We start from the raw sequence: 18,963 nt of genomic DNA, 5'->3' as shown, positions 1-18,963 counted from the left end.
GAATATGTTGGAGTTTCGGAGATGCTTTGTCTTCTGAATCTCTGCTTTCCCCCTGTCTTCTTCTTCACGCACGCAAGGTTCTTCCTATGGCAAGCTGTGTGTTGGTGGATCACCGTTGTCAATGGCTACCATCCGTCCTCTCAGTGAAAATAGTCCATGTGCGCTGTCACCGCACGGCTAATCATCTGTCAGTTCTCACTCATGCTGGAATAGGATCCATTGACCCTTTTGTGTTTGTCACTACGCCCAACCCTTGTGAGTTTGAAGCTCGTCATAGTCATCCAATCTCTGAATCCTACTCGGAATACCACATACATGGTTTAGACTTTCTGGATTCTCAAGAATGCTGCCAATGGATTCTAGCTTATACCACGAAGACTCTGATTAAGGAATCCAAGAGATACTCATTCAATCTAATGTAGAACGGAGGTGGTTGTCAGGCACGCGTTCATAGGTTGAGAATGGTGATGAGTGTCACGGATCATCACATTCATCATATTGAAGTACGAATAAATATCTTAGATAGAAACAAGCGTGTTTGAATGGAAAACAGAAGTAATTGCATTAATTCATCGAGACACAGCAGAGCTCCTCACCCCCAACAATGGAGTTTAGAGACTCATGCCGTCAAAAAATTACAAAGTTCAGATCTAAAATGTCATGAGATACAAAATAAATCTCTAAAAGTTGTTTTTATACTAAACTAGTAACCTAGGTTTACAGAAAATGAGTAAAATATGATAGATAGTGCAGAAATCCACTTCTGGGGCCCACTTGGTGTGTGCTGGGGCTAAGACATGAGCTTTACACGTGCTTAGGCTGTTTTTGGAGTTAAACAATAGGTTGTAACCTGTTTTGGGCGTTGAACTCCAACTTGTAACCTGTTTCTGGCATTTAACGCCAGAATAGGGCAGAGAACTGGAGTTGAACGCCAGTTTGTGTCATCTAAACTCGGGCAAAGTATAGACTATTATATATTGCTGGAAAGCCCTGGATGTCTACTTTCCAACGCAATTGAGAGCACGCCAATTGGACTCCTGTAGCTGCAGAAAATCCACTTTGAGTGCAGGGAGGTCAAAATCCAACAGCATCTGCAGTCCTTTTTCAGCCTCTGAATCAGATTTTTGCTCAGGTCCCTCAATTTCAGCCAAAAAATACCTGAAATCACAGAAAAATACACAAACTCATAGTAAAGTCCAGAAATGTAAATTTTGCATAAAAACTAATAAAAACATAGTAAAAACTGACTAAGTCATACTAAAAACTACCTAAAAACAATGCCAAAAAGCGTATAAATTATCCGCTCATCAGTAACATATTAAACATTGGACATATAGGATGAAACAAAATAAAGATCACAATCATAGAGAAGTAAACACACAAGAATAAAATATTCATGGTTAAATAATGTAACCATGTGAATAAGCTCAAGTTTCACAGGTTGTGTGTTCTTAGCTTCTTAAATTATGTTCCAAATACAACTTCAAACAAATTTAACATAATAGTTTTGATTTAAATTAGTGAAATTTTTCAAAAATAGGATCTTAGAAGAAACTTATTATTTTCAATCAAGTAGAACATGCATGCAAATAACCTATTTCTATGCAATCTATCCTATTCTACAAAAGAAAAACTAACTAAATATCCTATTTTACTGGTGTTTAGGGAAGAGAATTTACCTCCGGAAGTCAGGTACTGACCGACCTCCCCACACTTAAGGCTTTGCACCGTCCTCGGTGCCATCTGTCAGGAACAACAGGGGGCTGGTAGCAGTATCTCCACCATCGGGACCGTCATGGCTCCCTGTACTGGTAAATGAAGTGGAGTCTGGGGTGTCTGGGTCTTTGTCAGGTTTGTAGTATCCCAGAAGTAGCTTAAGGTATGTGAATCGGCACTGGTTACGGCGCTCTCTTAACTTTGCTTTGTGTTCCTGCCGATCCAACCTTTCAAGTATTTGATGGAGCAGTTGGTTTGTTGTAGGTGCTTGTGGTATGGAAGAAGAGGGGATGTCCTCTGCTGGTTCTGTGCTCCGGTTGATAGTGGCTGTTGGAGGTCTGATATATTTCCCGTTAAGGACGTGATGATCATCCCATGTAAGCATGGCTTTGGTGTCCTCAGCCCTGTAGGAGACTCCGACTGCTGAGACGAGATTTGAAACCAAGGCAGGAAAAGGTAAGTTGCCCGCAATTTGTACGTGTCCCATAGCATCCTGAATGTGTCTTGGTAAGTTTAGAGGCTGGTCTATAAGGATACACCAGAGTAAGACTACCATGTCTACAGTGAAGGAGGACTCTTGAGTGCTCAGAAAGACGAAATGAGACATAATCTGTGCCCATACTCGAGCCTCCAAGGTAAGTGCTAAAGCCGATATGCCCTTAGGTCGAGAACGATGGTATCCGTAGATCCATCTGTTGTCAAGTTGTGCTATAACTCTGAGAACGGCGTCCCAGTCAAATTGGTATATCTGGCGCTTGAGTGAGGCTTCTTGGAATGCGTCCAATCCTTCTGGAGCAGGGGGAAGATCTAAAGCTTGTTGAATGGCCTCTTCAGTTATGGGGACTTGCTTCTGACGAACATAGACAGACTGCATGGTTAGCATGTGAAAGTTGGAGTAGAATTCTACTACCCATGAGAGATTAACCTGTCATTGCTATCTCCGTAGGAATCCCCATTGTCTTCATTCGATGGGGGCTCAACAAAGTCAGCAATGTGGGTTGGGAGGATGAGAAGGTGCTCATTGTTATAGTTTCTTGCTGCCAGGATGGGGACCATCTGCTCACAATAGCAGTTGGGAAACCGCGCAATGTCCTTTGCTGGGAAAGTTTTTTCTTTTCTATCTACCTTAATGATCCTCTTGATTCGTTTTGTTGAGGGTTTCACCGCTGTGGAAGATGGCTCTGCCACTAATGCTCTTTTTGTTCCTCTCCTTGCTGGTGGTTTGGAAGTAGCTTTCTCTTTGCCTTTCTTGGTGGCCATCCTGAAAAAGGAAAAAAGAAAGTAATATGTAAAGCCAAGGGTTCGAGCAAGGGAGCGAACAATATGGGTGGTAATCCATGCATGATAAATAAGTATGTCGTTAACACATGGTCTAGACTACATGTGAAAAGTTCATCAAAGGTAATATAGTAAGTGCATGTGATGGCAATTAAATGCAAGATGTTTATTGGCATGCCGGCAAAGGCATGAGTAGCATAGATGAAGCATTCAATGTCCAAGTTAGATTACCACATCATTCAAACTAACAATCTGTTTGTATGGACAATTATATTTTAATCAATAAAATATAAAAGGGATTTTGTGAAAAACAGGCATTAAAGTAGTAGGATAACATAAAAGTAGTGCATAATGCCATACGGGTTTTTTCACAAATACATAGCATGCATGGTAAATATGTTTTTGAAAATATAAAATAGAACATGCAAGTAACCCTTTAAAAGGTAATATTAATTGTCAAACAATTCCATAATAATCCACAAGCAAAATATAGAAATAAATAATGACCCAAATAAATTTCCAACACCAATTAAAGGAATAAAAAAAAGGAAAAAGAAAATATGGATAATGAAAGTAAAAAGAAAAATAAATAAGAAAACATGAATAAAAGAAAAAGAATAAGAATGAAAAAGTAAAGAAGGAAGAAGAAAAGAACCTTGATAATGGATGTGAAAGAGAAAAAGGGGAGAAGAAAAAATTGAGAAAGAATAGAGAAGGAAGAAGAGAGAAGAAGGAAGTAAGGAGGAATAATAAAAATTAGGATTTGCGGAAGAAAAGATAAGATATTTTGGCTGAGCTGGATAAGCTGTGCGCCGCATATGACGCGGACGCGTGAGTGACGCGGTCGCGTGGGGTGCGGTGTTTTCAAGTGATGCGAATGCGTGGGGCTCGCGGTCGCGTGAGTTGATTTGTGCTATTGGCGCGAGAGCACCCTCGTGTTCGTGCAACTCTCTATTTGAAACCTATTTTGCCAAAATTTAAGGTGACGTGATCGCGTGGGTGACGCGATCGCGTGAATGGCCATATTTTGAAAACGACGCGAATGCGTGGGTGACGCGATCGCGTGATAGGGCTGGTGCTTCTAGCATAATTCCAGCCCCACTCCATCATAACTCTCTGCCATATACCTCTTTTACGTCGATTTTTATGGGCACGCGTTCACGTGGGTGACGCGGACGCGTGGGAGGCTTATTTTCCAAATCACGCGGTCGCGTCGGTAACGCGGTCGCGTGGGCCTGTTTGTGCCTAAGGCATGCCTCCAGCCACGCTTTTGTGTGACTTTCTGTTCAGTTTTCTTTTCTTCCTAATGCACTTGTGATGCGAACGCGTCAGCGACGCTGCCGTGTCGCGTGCATTTTTTTTTTGAATATGCAGAATGCTAATGTAAACTATATGCAGCTATATGCAGGGATGATGAGAAGAGTCATTAACATCGGAAAAATAAAATAAAGTGAAAATAAAGCTAAGACTAAAACGGAACGATCATACCATGGTGGGTTGTCTCCCACCTAGCACTTTGCTTTTACGTCCTTAAGTTGGACGCTCTTTAGGCACATTCTGCCTCTGTTGGTGGGTCTTCCAAGAGGAAGACCTCTAGTTCCTTGTGATCCATCATCTTTTCACCATGATAAAGATTCAGGCGATGTCCATTGACCTTTAGAAATTTGGAGCTAGAAGGATGACTGATGAGCGGATAATTTATACGCTTTTCGGCATTGTTTTTACAGAGTTTTTAGTATGATTTAGTTAGTTTTTAATATATTTTATTAGTTTTTAAATAAAAATCACAATTCTGGACTTTACTATGAGTTTGTGTGTTTTTCTGTGATTTCAGGTATTTTCTGACTGAAATTGAGGGACTTGAGCAAAAATCTGATTCAGAGGCTGAAGAAGGACTGCAGATGCTGTCGGATTCTAACCTCCCTGCACTCTATGTAGATTTTCCGGAGCTACAGAAACTCAAATGGCACGCTCTTAATTGCGTTGGAAAGTAGACATCCAGGGCTTTCTAGCAATATATAATAGTCCATACTTTTCACGAGTTTTGACGACGCAAACTGGCATTCAAACACCAATTTTCTGCCCTATTCTGGCGTTAAACGCCAGAAACAAGTTGCAAATCTGGCGTTTAACTCCAAAAGAAGTCTCTATACATGAAAGCTCAATACTCAGCCCAAGCACACACCAAGTGGGCCCAGAAGTGGATTTCTGCATCATTTACTTATTTTCTGTAACCCTAGTTACTAGTCTAGTATAAAAACTACTTTTAGTGATTTATTTTATATCGCTGGATAATCTTTTGAAAAATTTGGTGTTTTAAGATCACGTTTAGGGGCTGGCCATTCGGCCATGCCTGGACCTTGTTCTTATGTATTTTCAACGGTAGAGTTTCTACACACCATAGATTAAGGTGTGGAGCTCTGCTGTTCCTCACGAATCAATGCAAAGTACTATTGTTTTTCTCTTCAACTCAAGCCTATTTCTTCTCTAAGATATTCATTCGCACACAAGAACATGATGAATGTGATGATTATGTGACGCTCATCACCATTCTCACTTATGAACGCGTGCTTGACAAACACTTCCGTTCTACATGAAAACAAGCTTGAATGCATATCTCTTAGCCTTCTGATTTACGATCGGAGTCTTCGTGGTATAGGCTAGAATTATTGATGGCCATTCTTGAGATCCGGAAAGTCTAAACCTTGTCTGTGGTATTTCGAGTAGGATCTGGGAAGGGATGGCTGTGACGAGCTTCAAACTCGCGAGTGTTGGGTGTAGTGACAGATGCAAAAGGATCACTGGATCCTATTCCAACATGATCGAGAACCGACAGATGATTAGCCGTGCGGTGACAGCACATTTGGACCATTTTCACTGAGAGGACGAGATGTAGCCATTGAGAACGGTGATGCCCAACATACAGCTTGCCATGGAAAGGAGTAAGAAGGATTGAATGAAGGCAATAGGAAAGCAGAGATTTAGAAGGAACAAAGCATCTCCATACGCTTATCTGAAATTCCTACCAATGAATCACATAAGTATCTCTATCCTATTTTATATTTTAATTATGTTTTAATTATCAAAATCCCATAACCATTTGAATCCGCCTGACTGAGATTTGCAAGATGACCATAGCTTGCTTCATACCGACAATCTCCGTGGGATCGACCTTTACTCACGTAAGGTTTATTACTTGGACGACCCAGTGCACTTGCTGGTTAGTTGTGCGAAGTTATGAAAACCAACTAAGATTATGAACGTGCGTATTAAGTTTTTGGCGCCATTACCAAGGAATGAACAGTCACGATTTCGTGCACTAATGACGTAGGTGGAAAACTCTGTATGGTTCTGCCTTTTCTACCCTGTAGGGACCTTCCCATCTTGATCTCAGTTTACCTGGCATAAGCCTCAGCCTGGATTTATATAGAAGAACTAGCTCCCCTGGTCTGCATTCTTTCCTTTTTATATGCTTGTCATGGATAGCCTTCATCTTTTCTTTGTATCTCCTAAAGTTTTCATATGCTTCTAGGTGAAGGTTCTCCAGCTCTACTAGTTGCAGATTTCTTTCAGCACCAGCTTCCTCAAAATTCATGTTGCACTCCCTCACAGCCCAGAAAGCCTTGTGTTCCACCTCTACTGGAAGGTGGCAAGCTTTTCTGTATACCAGGCGGAACGGGCTCATCCCAATGGGTGTCTTGTATGCTCTTCTATATGCCCAGAGTGCGTCTTGTAGCCTAGAACTCCAGTCCTTCCTATGAGGTTTTACTATCTTTTCCAGAATACGTTTAATCTCTTTGTTAGAGACTTCTGCTTGCCCATTGATTTGGGGATGGTAAGCTGTTGCTACTTTGTGAATTATACCATGCTTCTTCAGTAATCCTGTTAGTCTCCTAATACAGAAGTGGGTGCCTTGATCGCTCACGATTGCTCGTGGTGATCCAAAGCAACAAATAATATGGTTTCTAACAAAGAAAATAACAGTGTTAGCATCATCAGTACGGGTAGGAATTGCTTCCACCCATTTAGAAACATAATCTACAGCGAATAGTATATAAAAGTAACCATTAGAATGTGAAAATGGACCCATGAAGTCAATGCCCCAAACATCAAAAATTTCACAGAAAAGCATAATCTATTGAGGCATTTCATCCCTCTTGGATATATTACCAAACCTTTGGCATGGGGAATAAGATTTACAAAATTCAGCAGCATCTTTAAAAAGAGTAGGCCATCAGAATCCACAGTCTAGGATTTTTCTAGCTGTTCTTTGAGGGCCAAAATGTCCTCCACCCTCAGATGAATGGCAGGCCTCTAAAATGGAATGGAATTCTGATTGAGGCACACACCGTCTAATTACCTGGTTAGCACTACATCTCCATAAATATGGATCATCCCATATATAATATTTGGACTCGCTTTTTAGCTTGTCTCTTTGATGCTTAGTAAAATTTGGAGGGAAAGTGTGGCTAACTAGATAATTAGTTACAGGTGCATACCAAGGAACTACTTCAGATACTGCATGTAAACTATCAAATGGGAAATTATCATTTATAGAAGTGGAGTCATCCTTAATGTGCTCAAGGCGACTCAAGTGGTCTGCCACTAAATTCTGGTTACCACTCCTATCTTTAATTTCTAAATCAAATTCTTATAGCAGTAGTATCCAACGTATTAGCCTTAGTTTGGACTCCATTTTAGCTAGTAAATATTTTAGAGCTGCATGATCTGAGTACACTACTACCTTAGTACCAAGTAAATAGGCTTGAAATTTATCCAGAGCAAAAACAATAGCAAGAAGCTCTTTTTCAGTAGTAGTATAGTTAGATTGAGCAGCATCTAAAGTTTTAGATGCATAAGCGATTACAAAAGGGTCCTTACCTTCGCGTTGAGCAAGCGCCGCTCCTACTGCATAATTGGAAGCATCACACATAATTTCAAATGGCTGGCTCTAGTCTGGTCCTCTCACTATTGGGGCTTGAGTCAAGGCAATTTTCATCTTATCAAACGCTTGCATACAATCCTCGCTGAACTCGAACTCAATTTCCTTCTGCAGTAATCTGGATAAAGGCAATGCTACCTTACTGAAGTCCTTAATAAATCTCCTATAAAAACCTGCGTGGCCAAGGAATGAATGGACTTCCCTCACGGAGGAGGGGTAAGGTAAACTAGAAATAACATCCACCTTTGCTGGATCTACAGAAATGCCAGTATTAGACACAATATATCCTAGTACAATTCCTTGTTTCACAATAAAGTAACATTTTTCAAAATTTAATACGAGGTTTGACAAACACACCTGTCTAATACTCGAGATAAACTATCCAGGCAAAGGCTAAATGAATCATCATATACGCTAAAATCATTGATGAGCGGATAATTTATACGCTTTTTGGCATTGTTTTTAGTATGTTTTTAGTATATTTTAGTCACTTTTTATTATATTTTTATTAGTTTTTATTTAAAAATCACTTTTCTGGACTTTACTATGAGTTTGTGTATTTTTTTGTGATTTTAGGTATTTTCTGGCTGAAATTGAGGGACCTGAGCAAAAATCTGATTCAGAGGCTGAAAAAGGACTGCAGATGCTGTTGGATTCTGACCTCCCTGCACTCGAAGTGGATTTTCTGGAGCTACAAAAGCCCAATTGGTGCGCTCTTAATTGCGTTTGAAAGTAGACATCCTGGGCTTTCCAGCAATATATAATACTCCATACTTTGCTCAAGATTTGATGGCCCAAACCGGCGTTCCAAGTCAGCTTAAGAATTCTGGCGTCAAAACGCCAGAACTGGCATAAAAGCTGGAGTTAAACGCCCAAACTGGCACAAAAGCTGGCGTTTAACTCCAAGAAAAGTCTCTACACATGAAAGCTTCAATGCTCAGCCCAAGCACACACCAAGTTGGCCCGGAAGAAGATTTCTGCATTAATTACTTATTTGTGTAACCCTAGGCTATTAGTTTTCTATAAATAGGACCATTTGCTATTGTATTTTGATCTTCGGATCGATCTTGGTTCTTCTGGTTCCCTCTCTGGGGCCGAAGCCAATGACCTCCATTATCACTTTTGTATTTTCAACGATGGAGTTTCTACACACCATAGATTAAGGTGTGGAGCTCTGCTGTTCTTCATGAATTAATGCAAAGTACTATTGTTTTTCTATTCAACTCAAGTCTATTTCTTCTCCAAGATATTCATTCGCACCCAAGAACATGATGAATGTGATGATTATGTGACACTCATCACCATTCTCACCTATGAACGCGTGACTGACAACCACTTCCTTTCTACATGCAAACAATCATGAATGTGTATCTCTTGGGTTTCTAATCTAAGATTGGAACCTTCGTGGTATAGGCTAGAATTATTGGCAGCCATTCCTAAGATCCGGAATGTCTAAACCTTGTCTGTGGTATTCTGAGTAGGATTTGGGAAGAGATGATTGTGACAAGCTTCAAACTCGCGATTGTTGGGCGTGTGACAGATGCAAAAGGATCAATGGATCCTATTCCAACATGATCAAGAACCGACAGTGACAACAGTGATTATGTTTTCACTGAGAGGACGGGAAGTAGCCATTGACAACAGTGATGCCCAACATAAAGCTTGCCATGGAAAGGAGTATGAATGATTGGAAGAAGGCAATAGGAAAGCAGAGGTTTAGGAGGAATAAAGCATCTTCATACGCTTATCTGAAATTCCAACCAAAGAATTATATAAGTATCTCTATCTTTAGTTTATATTTTATTTATCTTTTAATTATCAATTCTCCATCACCATCTGAATCCGCCTGACTGATATTTACAAGGTGACCATAGCTTGCTTCAAGCTGACAATCTCCGTGGGATCGACCCTTACTCACGTAAGGTATTACTAGGACGACCCAGTGCACTTGCTGGTTAGTTGTGCGGAATTGTGACAAAGTGTGATTCACGTTTAAGAGCTCCAATTCCTTTGGTGCCATTGTTGATGATCACAATTTCGTGCACCAAGTTTTTGGCGCTGTTGCCGGGGATTGTTCGAGTTTGGACAACTGACGGTTCATCTTGTTGCTTAGATTAGGTACTTTTCTTTTTATTTTTCAGAATTTTTAAGAATGAATTCTAGAGTTTCAAGGTGATGTTCTTATCATCACAAAAGCTGATTGATTCTCATCAATTTAGCTGCTGAATGTAATGTCCTGCTGAAGCTTGGCCAGCTATGTCTAATATTTTTAGACTGAAGCTTTAGACTAACATTGCATGATTCCTGGAATTCTTATTAAAAAGTTTTGAATCTCTTTATTCTCTTTTCTATATAATTTTCAAAAAATCACAAAAAAAAAATTTTAAAATCATAAAAATAAAAAATATTTTATGTGTCTTAGTGTCAATTCTTAAGTTTGGTGTCTTGCATGCATTGTTTATTTGATCTTAGTTGCATTTTTATTGTTTCTCATCATTAAAAATTCAAAAATATTTTCAAAATTGTGTCTTTTCAAGTTAATAATATAGAGAATTGAAGATTTAGAACATTCGGCAGAGGAATTAAATAGAAAAAGCTGGGCGTTCAAAATGCCCAGTGAAAAAGGAAAACTGGCGTTTAAACGCCAGCCAGGGTACCTGGCTGGGCGTTTAACGCCCAAAAAGGTAGGATTTTGGGCGTTAAACAGTAGAATGGATGCCATTCTGGGTGTTTAATGCCAGGATGACACAAGAGGGAAGATTTTGTTTTTAATTCAAATCTTTTTCAAATTTTCATAATTTTTCAAAATTAAATCTTTTTCAAATCATATCTTTTCAAAATCAATTTCTTTTCAATTTTTTTATTTATTACTATTTTCGAAAATCCTTGCTACAATTAATAATTTAATTCAAAATTTTCTAGTTGTTACTTGCCTATTAAGAAAGAATCAAAAGTTTTAATTCTAGAATCATATCTTCTAATTTCTTGTTAGTCAAGTAATCAACTTTAATTTTAACTTTCTCTTTTTAATTTGATCTTCAATCATATCTTCTCAATCATATCTTTTCAATCACATCTTTTTCAAAATTAATTTTCAATCATATCTTTTTAATTTCTAATTTCAAAATCTTTTTCAAAAATCACTTTATTTCTTTCCCAATCTTAGTTTTCGAAAATCATCAATCAAATTTTCAAAAATTTCTTTTAATTATTTTAAAATCTTTTAATTAATTTTCAAAAATTCTTCCCCTCTTCTCACATCCTTCTATTTAAGGGACTAACACTCCTCCTCAAGGTGCAATTCAAACTATATCCCTCTTGATAAGTTTGAATTCTCCTCTCTTTACCACCTCCTTCTATTCTTCTTTTCCTCTGACACCTCAAGGAATCTCTATACTGTGACATAGAGGATTCCCTACTTTCTTGTTCTCTTCTCTTTCATATGAGCAGGAGCAAAGATAAAGGCATACTTGTTCAAGCTGATCCTAAACCTGAAAGGACCTTGAAGAGAAAGCTAAGAGAAGCTAAAGCACAACTCTCTCTAGAGGGCCTAACAGAGCTCTTCAAGGAGGAAGAAGCCATGGCAGCCGAAAACAACAATGCTAATAATGCAAGGAAGGTGCTGGGTGACTTTACTGCACCTACTCCCGACTTCTATGGGAGAAGCATCTCAATCCCTGCCATTGGAGCAAACAACTTTGAGCTTAAGCCTCAATTAGTTTCTCTGATGCAACAGAATTGCAAGTTTCATGGACTTCCATTGGAAGATCCTCATCAGTTCTTAGCTGAATTCTTGCAAATCTGTGACACTGTCAAGACCAATAGGGTTGATCCCGAGGTCTATAAACTTATGCTTTTTCCTTTTGCTGTAAGAGACAGAGCTAGGACATGGTTGGACTCACAACCTAAAGAAAGCCTGAACTCTTGGGAAAAGCTAGTCAATGCCTTCTTGGCAATGTTCTTTCCACCTCAAAAATTGAGTAAGCTTAGAGTGGAAGTCCAAATCTTCAGACAGAAGGAAGGTGAATCCCTCTATGAAGCTTGGGAAAGATACAAGCAATTGATCAGAAGGTGCCCTTCTGACATGCTTTCAGAATGGAGTATCATAGAAATATTCTATGATGGTCTGTCTGAACTGTCCAAGATGTCATTGGACAGCTCTGTTGGAGGATCTCTTCATCTAAAGAAGACGCCTACAAAAGCTCAGGAACTCATTGAGATGGTTGCAAATAACCAATTCATGTACACTTCTGAAAGGAACCCTGTGAATAATGGGACAAATCAGAAGAAAGGATTTCTTGAGATTGATACTCTGAATGCCATACTGACTCAGAATAAAATATTGACCCAACAAGTCAATATAATTTCTCAGAGTCTGTCTGGAATGCAAGCAGCAACAGGCAGTACTAAGGAAGCTTCCTCTGAAGAAGAAGCTTATGATCCTGAGAACCCAGCAATAGAAGAGGTGAATTACATGGGAGAACCCTATGGAAACACCTACAATCCTTCATGGAGAAATCATCCAAATCTCTCATGGAAGGATCAACAGAGACCTCAACAAGGTTTCAACAACAATAATGGTGGAAGAAACAGGTTTAGCAATAGCAAGCCTTTTCCATCATCTTCTCAGCAACAGACAAAGAATTCTAAGCAAAGCCACTCTGACTTAGCAACCATTGTTTCTGATCTAATCGAAACCTCTCAAAGTTTCATGACTGAAACAAGGTCCTCCATTAGAAATTTGGAGGCACAAGTGGGTCAGCTGAGTAAGAAAATTACTGAACTCCCTTCTAGTACTCTCCCAGGCAATACAGAAGAGAATCCAAAGAGAGAGTGCAAGGCCATAAACACGTCTCACATGGCCGAATCTGGAGAGGAGGAAGAGGCAGTGATCTCCACTGAGGAAAACCTTAATGGACGTCCACTGGCCTCCATGGAGTTCCCTGATGAGGAACCATGGGAATCTGAGGCTCACACAGAGACCATAGAGATTCCATTGAATTTACTTCTGCCATTCATGAGCTCTGATGAGTATTCTTCCTCTGAAGAGGATGAAGATGTTACGGAAGAGCAAGTTGCTAAGTACCTTGGAGCAATCATGAAGCTAAATGCCAGGTTGTTTGGTAATGAGACTTGGGAGGATGAACCTCCATTGCTCATTGAAGAACTGGATGACTTGACTAGGCAGAAATTACCTCTGAAGAGACAAGACCCTGGGAAATTCTTAATCCCTTGTACCATAGGCACCATGACCTTTGAGAAGGCTCTGTGTGACCTGGGGTCAAGTATAAACCTTATGCCTCTCTCTGTAATGGAGAAGCTAGGGATCATTGAGGTACAAGCTACTAGAATCTCACTAGAGATGGCAGATAATTCAAAGAAACAGGCTTATGGACTTGTAGAGGATGTCTTGGTAAAGGTTGAAGACCATTACATCCCTGCTGATTTCATAATCCTAGAGACTGGGAAGTATACGGATGAATCCATCATCCTTGGTAGACCCTTCCTAGCCACAGCAAAAGCTGTGATTGATGTTGACAGAGGAGAATTGATCATTCAAGTGAATGAAGACTCCCTTGTGTTTAAAGCTCAAGGATATCCCTCTGTAACCATGGAGAGGAAGCACGAAGAGCTTCTCTCAATACATAGTCAAACAGAGCCTCCACAGTCAAACTCTAAGTTTGGTGTTGGGAGGCCACAACCAAACTTTAAGTTTGGTGTTGAACCTCCACATTCAAACTCTAAGTTTAGTGTTGGGAGGTTCCGACATTACTCTGAACATCTGTGAGGCTCCATGAGAGCCCACTGTCAAGCTATTGACATTAAAGAAACGCTTGTTGGGAGGCAACCCAATCTTTACTGTTCTTTGTTAAATTTCTATTTTCTTTTGTTATTTCATGTTTTCTGTAGGTTGATGATCATGTGAAGTTACAAAAACAATTAAAAAAGCAAAAACAGAAGGAAAAATAGAATTAAAAACAGAACACCCTGAAGGAGAAACTTACTGGCGTTTAAACGCCAGTAAGGGTAGCAGAATGGGCGTTAAACACCCAGCCTGGCACCATTCTGGGCGTTTAACGCCAGAAATGGGCACCAAACTAGCGTTTAACGCCAGGAATGGGTAAGAAGCTGGTGTTAAATGCCAGAAATGGGCAGCAGCCTGGCGTTTAACGCAAGGATTGGCAGCAAGGGGCGTTTTGCATGCCACTTGGTGCAGGGATGAGATATCCTTGACACCTCAGGATCTGTGGACCCCACAGGATCCCCACCTACCCCCACCTCTCTCTCTCTTCTTCACCCATTCACCAATCACCTCAATACCTCTTCCCCAAAAACCCCTCACCTATCAAATCCCACCATTCTCTTCACCACTCACATCCATCCTTCATAAAACCCCACCTAACTCACCATTCAAATTCAAACCACTTTCCCACCTAAACCCACCCATAATGGCCGAACCATACCCCCCTCTCTACTCCTATATAAACCCATCTTCACTCCTTCATTTTCACACAATACACACACACTACTTCTCCCCCTTGGCCAAAACACAAAGCCCCCTGCATCTCCTCTATTTCTTCTTCTTCTACTCTCTTCTTTCTTCTTTTGCTCGAGGACGAGCAAACCTTCTAAGTTTGTTGTGGTAAAAGCTAAAGCTTTTTGTTTTTCCATAACCATTTATGGCACCAAAGGCCAAAGAAACCTCTAGAAAGAGAAAAGAGAAGGCAAAAGCTTCCACGTCCGAGTCATGGGTGATGGAGAGATTCCTCTCAAGGGTGCATCAAGACCACTTCTATGAAGTTGTGGCCAAGAAGAAGGTGATCCCCGAGGTCCCTTTCAAACTCAAAAAAGGTGAATATCCGGAGATCCGACATGAGATTCGAAGAAGAGGTTGGAAAGTTCTCACCAACCCCATTCAACAAGTTGGAATCTTAATGGTTCAAGAGTTCTATGCCAATGCATGGATCACCAAGAACCATGATCAAAGTGTGTACCCGGACCCAAAGAATTGGCTTACAATGGTTCGGGGGAAATGCTTAGATTTTAGTCCGGAGAATGTAAGGTTGGCATTCAACTTGCCCATGATGCAAGGAGATGCACACCCCTACACTAGAAGGGTCAACTTTGATCAAAGGTTGGACCAAGTCCTCATGGACATCTGTGAAGAGGGCGCTCAATGGAAGAGAGATTCAAGAGGGAAGCCGGTTCAACTAAGAAGGTATGACCTCAAGCCTGTGGCTAGGGGATGGTTGAGTTCATCCAACGCTCAATCATTCCTACTAGCAACCGATCTGAAGTAACTATAGACCGGGCTATCATGATTCATAGCATCATGATTAGAGAGGAAGTAGAAGTTCATGAGGTTATATCCCAAGAACTCTACAAGGTGGCGGACAAGTCCTCTACTGTGGCAAGGTTAGCCTTCCCTAATCTCATTTGTCACCTCTGCAATTCAGCTGGAATTGACATAGAAGAAGACATCCTCATTGATGAGGACAAGCCCATCACTAAGAAAATGATGGAGCAAACAAGAGATCCCACTCATGGACAAGAGCATGAGGAAACTCCTCATCATGAAATCCCTGAGATGCCTCAAGGGATGCATTTTCCTCCACAAAACTATTGGGAGCAAATCAACACCTCTCTAGGAGAATTAAGTTCCAACATGGGACAACTAAGGGTGGAGCACCAAGAGCATTCCATCCTCCTCCATGAAATTAGAGAAGACCAAAGAACCATGAGAGAGGAGCAACAAAGGCAAGGAAGAGACATTGAGGAGCTCAAGCACTCCATAAGATCTTCAAGAGGAAGAACAAGCCGCCATCACTAAGGTGGATCCGTTCTTTAATCTCCTTGTTCTTTATTTTTTGTTTTTCGAATTTTTATGCTTTATGTTTATTTATGTTTGTGTCTTTATGATCACTAGTGTCTGAGTGTCTATGCCTTAAAGCTATGAAAATGAATCCATTACCTTCCTTAAATGAAAAATGTTTTTAATTGAAAAAGAAAAAGAAGTGCATGAATTTCAAATTTTAAAACAGTTTAGTTATTTTGATGTGGTGGCAATGCTATTATTTTTCTGAATGAATGCTTGAACAGTGCATATTTTTGATATTGTTGATTCATGAATGTTAAAATTGTTGGCTCTTGAAAGAATGATGGGAAAAGGAGAAATGTTATTTGATAATCTGAAAAATCACAAAATTGATTCTTGAAGCAAGAAAACGCAGTGAAAAGCTTGCAGAAAAAAATATATATATGCGAAAAAAAAGAGGCGAAAAAAAGAGAAAAAAAAAGAGACAAAAAGAAAGAAAAGCAAGCAGAAAAAGCCAGTAACCCTTTAAACCAAAAGGCAAGGGTAAAATAAAAAGGACCCAAGGCTTTGAGCATCAGTGGATAGGAGGGCCCACAGGAATAAAATCCTGGCCTAAGCGACTAAACCAAGCTATCGCTAACCATGTGCTTGTGGCGTGAAGGTGTCAAGTGAAAACTTAAGACTGAGCGGTTAAAGTCGTGGTCCAAAAGCAAAAAGAGTGAGCTTAAGAGCTCTGGACACCTCTAATTGGGGACTCTAGCAAAGCTGAGTCACAATCTGAAAAGGTTCACCCAGTTATGTGTCTGTGGCATTTATGTATCCGGTGGTAATACTGGAAAACAAAATCCTTTGGGTCACGGCCAAGACTCATAAAGTAGCTGTGTTAAAGAATCAACATACTTAACTAGGAGAATCAATAACACTATCTAGATTCTGAGTTCCTATAGATGCCAATCATTCTGAACTTCAAGGGATAAAGTGAGATGCCAAAACTGTTCAGAAGCAAAAAGCTAAAAGCCCCGCTCATTTAATTAATACTGATCTTCATAGATGTTTTTGGAATTCATTGTACTTTCTATTCTTTTTATCCTATATGATTTTCAGTTGCTTGGGGACAAGCAACAATTTAAGTTTGGCGTTGTGATGAGCGGATAATTTATACGCTTTTTGGCATTATTTTTAGTATGTTTTTAGTATATTTTAGTCACTTTTTATTATATTTTATTAGTTTTTATTTAAAAATCACTTTTCTGGACTTTACTATAAGTTTGTGTGTTTTTCTATGATTTCAGGTATTTTCTGGCTGAAATTAAGGGACCTAAGCAAAAATTTTATTCAGAGGCTGAAAAAGGACTGCAGATGCTGTTGGATTCTGACCTCCCTGCACTCGAAGTGGATTCTCTGGAGCCATAGAAGCCCAATTGGCTTGCTCTTAATTGCGTTGGAAAGTAGACATCCTGGGCTTTCCAGTAATATATAATAGTCCATACTTTGCCCAAGATTTGATGGCCCAAATCGGCGTTCCAATTCAGCTTAAGAATTCTAGCGTCAAAACGCCAGAACTGGCATAAAAGCTGGAGTTAAATGCCCAAACTGGGATTATTGAAGTTCAGTTCAATTAGCAAGATAGCGATTATCAGTTATGTTTGAGTTTGATAATGTTGAGTTACTGATTTCTTAACCAAGACCAAAAGGGAAAAAAGTAAGATTGCTGGAATAAAAATGTCCTTAGATGGAAAGCAATGGTAACACAAATTAAAGAGAAAGCAATCACTAACTGAAATACCTCAAATAATCATTAATTCAAATCATAACATGGAAAGGGTTCATATGCCAAATTGGCAATATTTATAGATACGAATAAAAGCATTAAAGTGAAAGTAGCATAGAAACATAAATTAAAGTAAATACTAAACCTGGATCGAGAGTTACTCTTAAAAACTAAGAGAAGTCCTAAATCCTAATCCTAAGAGAGAGAGGAGAGAACCTCTCTCAAACTAAATCTAGATCATAGAAAGTGAAAATTGGCGAGCTCCCTTTGAATGGATGCATTCCTACACTTTATAGCCTCTAATCTGTGTGTTCTGTACTTGGATCTGGGCCAAAAGGGCTTCAGAAATCGCTGGGGGCATATTCTGTGAATTCTGGTATGTGGCCTCTGTCACGCGTCCGTGTGGGTCACGCAGTCGCGTCATTCGGAGCATTTCCTTGCCACGCGGTTGCGTCAGTCACGCGTCCGCGTCATATACGTTCTGCTTAAGGCACGCGGTCGCGTCAGTCATGCGGCCGCATCGCTGCTTCTTTGCTTCTGGCATGCGATCGCGTCAGTCATGTGATCGCGTGGATGCCAGTTCCTTCAAGAACTCCGTTTCGCACTTTCTTTCCATTTTTGTACGTTTTCTTTTCCATCCTTTTAGTCATTCTGCCTTAGAAAATCTGAAACTACTCAACACACTAATCACGGCATCGAATGGAAATAAAGGTAATTAAAATAATTAATTTTAAAGCTTAGAAAACATGTTTTTCACATACATCACATAATAAGGAAGGGAAAGTAAAACCATGCAATTAATATGAATAAGTGGGTGAAGGATTGAATAAATCACTCAAACTAAGCACAAAATAACTCATGAAATATGGGTTTATCAACCTCCCCACACTTAAACAATAGCATGTCCTCATGCTGAATCCAAGGTAAAGAATAAGGTAAGGTTAAAGTGGTGGAATGTTATGCAATGCAACCTATTCTAAATGCATCTACCTAAATGAGTCATGAAATTCTAATTTATCCACTCATATATAAAGCTTACATATAGTTAATTTAATTCACATTCTCAAGGAGTCATATGCATATATATATATAGCCAACCCTTAAATAATAAAGCACTTCTGCAAATGATATGGGAAAGAAAAATATTGTACAAACTTGCAAAACAATTAGTAATTTAAGCATAGATATATGTTGATGAGCTATTGAACCCTCACTGGATTTTGTGTTTACCCTCTAGTCACTCAGTGTTTATTGGGTTTATTCACTCTACTTTTCTTTTTATTCTTACTTTCTATAACTTTGTTCTTCATCTAACCAATCAACAATTATAGAGTATAGTCATACCAAAAATTATGAGGTCTTTACTTAAGGTTGTAATGGGGCTAAGGTAAAGGTAAGGATATATGTATAAGGCTAAGTGAGCTAATAAGTGAATCCTTA

General features: G+C 39.6%; 1 non-coding gene across 1 annotated transcript; it reads right to left on the bottom strand.

The window, feature by feature from the left end:
• Window positions 1-11,918: 11,918 nt before the first annotated feature.
• Window positions 11,919-12,026, bottom strand: LOC112773491 (small nucleolar RNA R71). The gene has a single exon (XR_003188038.1). It is a non-coding gene; the product is annotated as a small nucleolar RNA R71 (small nucleolar RNA).
• Between the last annotated feature and the right edge of the window lie 6,937 nt (window positions 12,027-18,963).

Source organism: Arachis hypogaea, chromosome 18 (genome assembly GCF_003086295.3).
Source record: "Arachis hypogaea cultivar Tifrunner chromosome 18, arahy.Tifrunner.gnm2.J5K5, whole genome shotgun sequence".
Classification (NCBI taxonomy): domain Eukaryota; kingdom Viridiplantae; phylum Streptophyta; class Magnoliopsida; order Fabales; family Fabaceae; genus Arachis; species Arachis hypogaea.
Note: the sequence above shows the minus strand (reverse complement) of the source record. Positions and strands in the feature narration are given on the sequence as shown.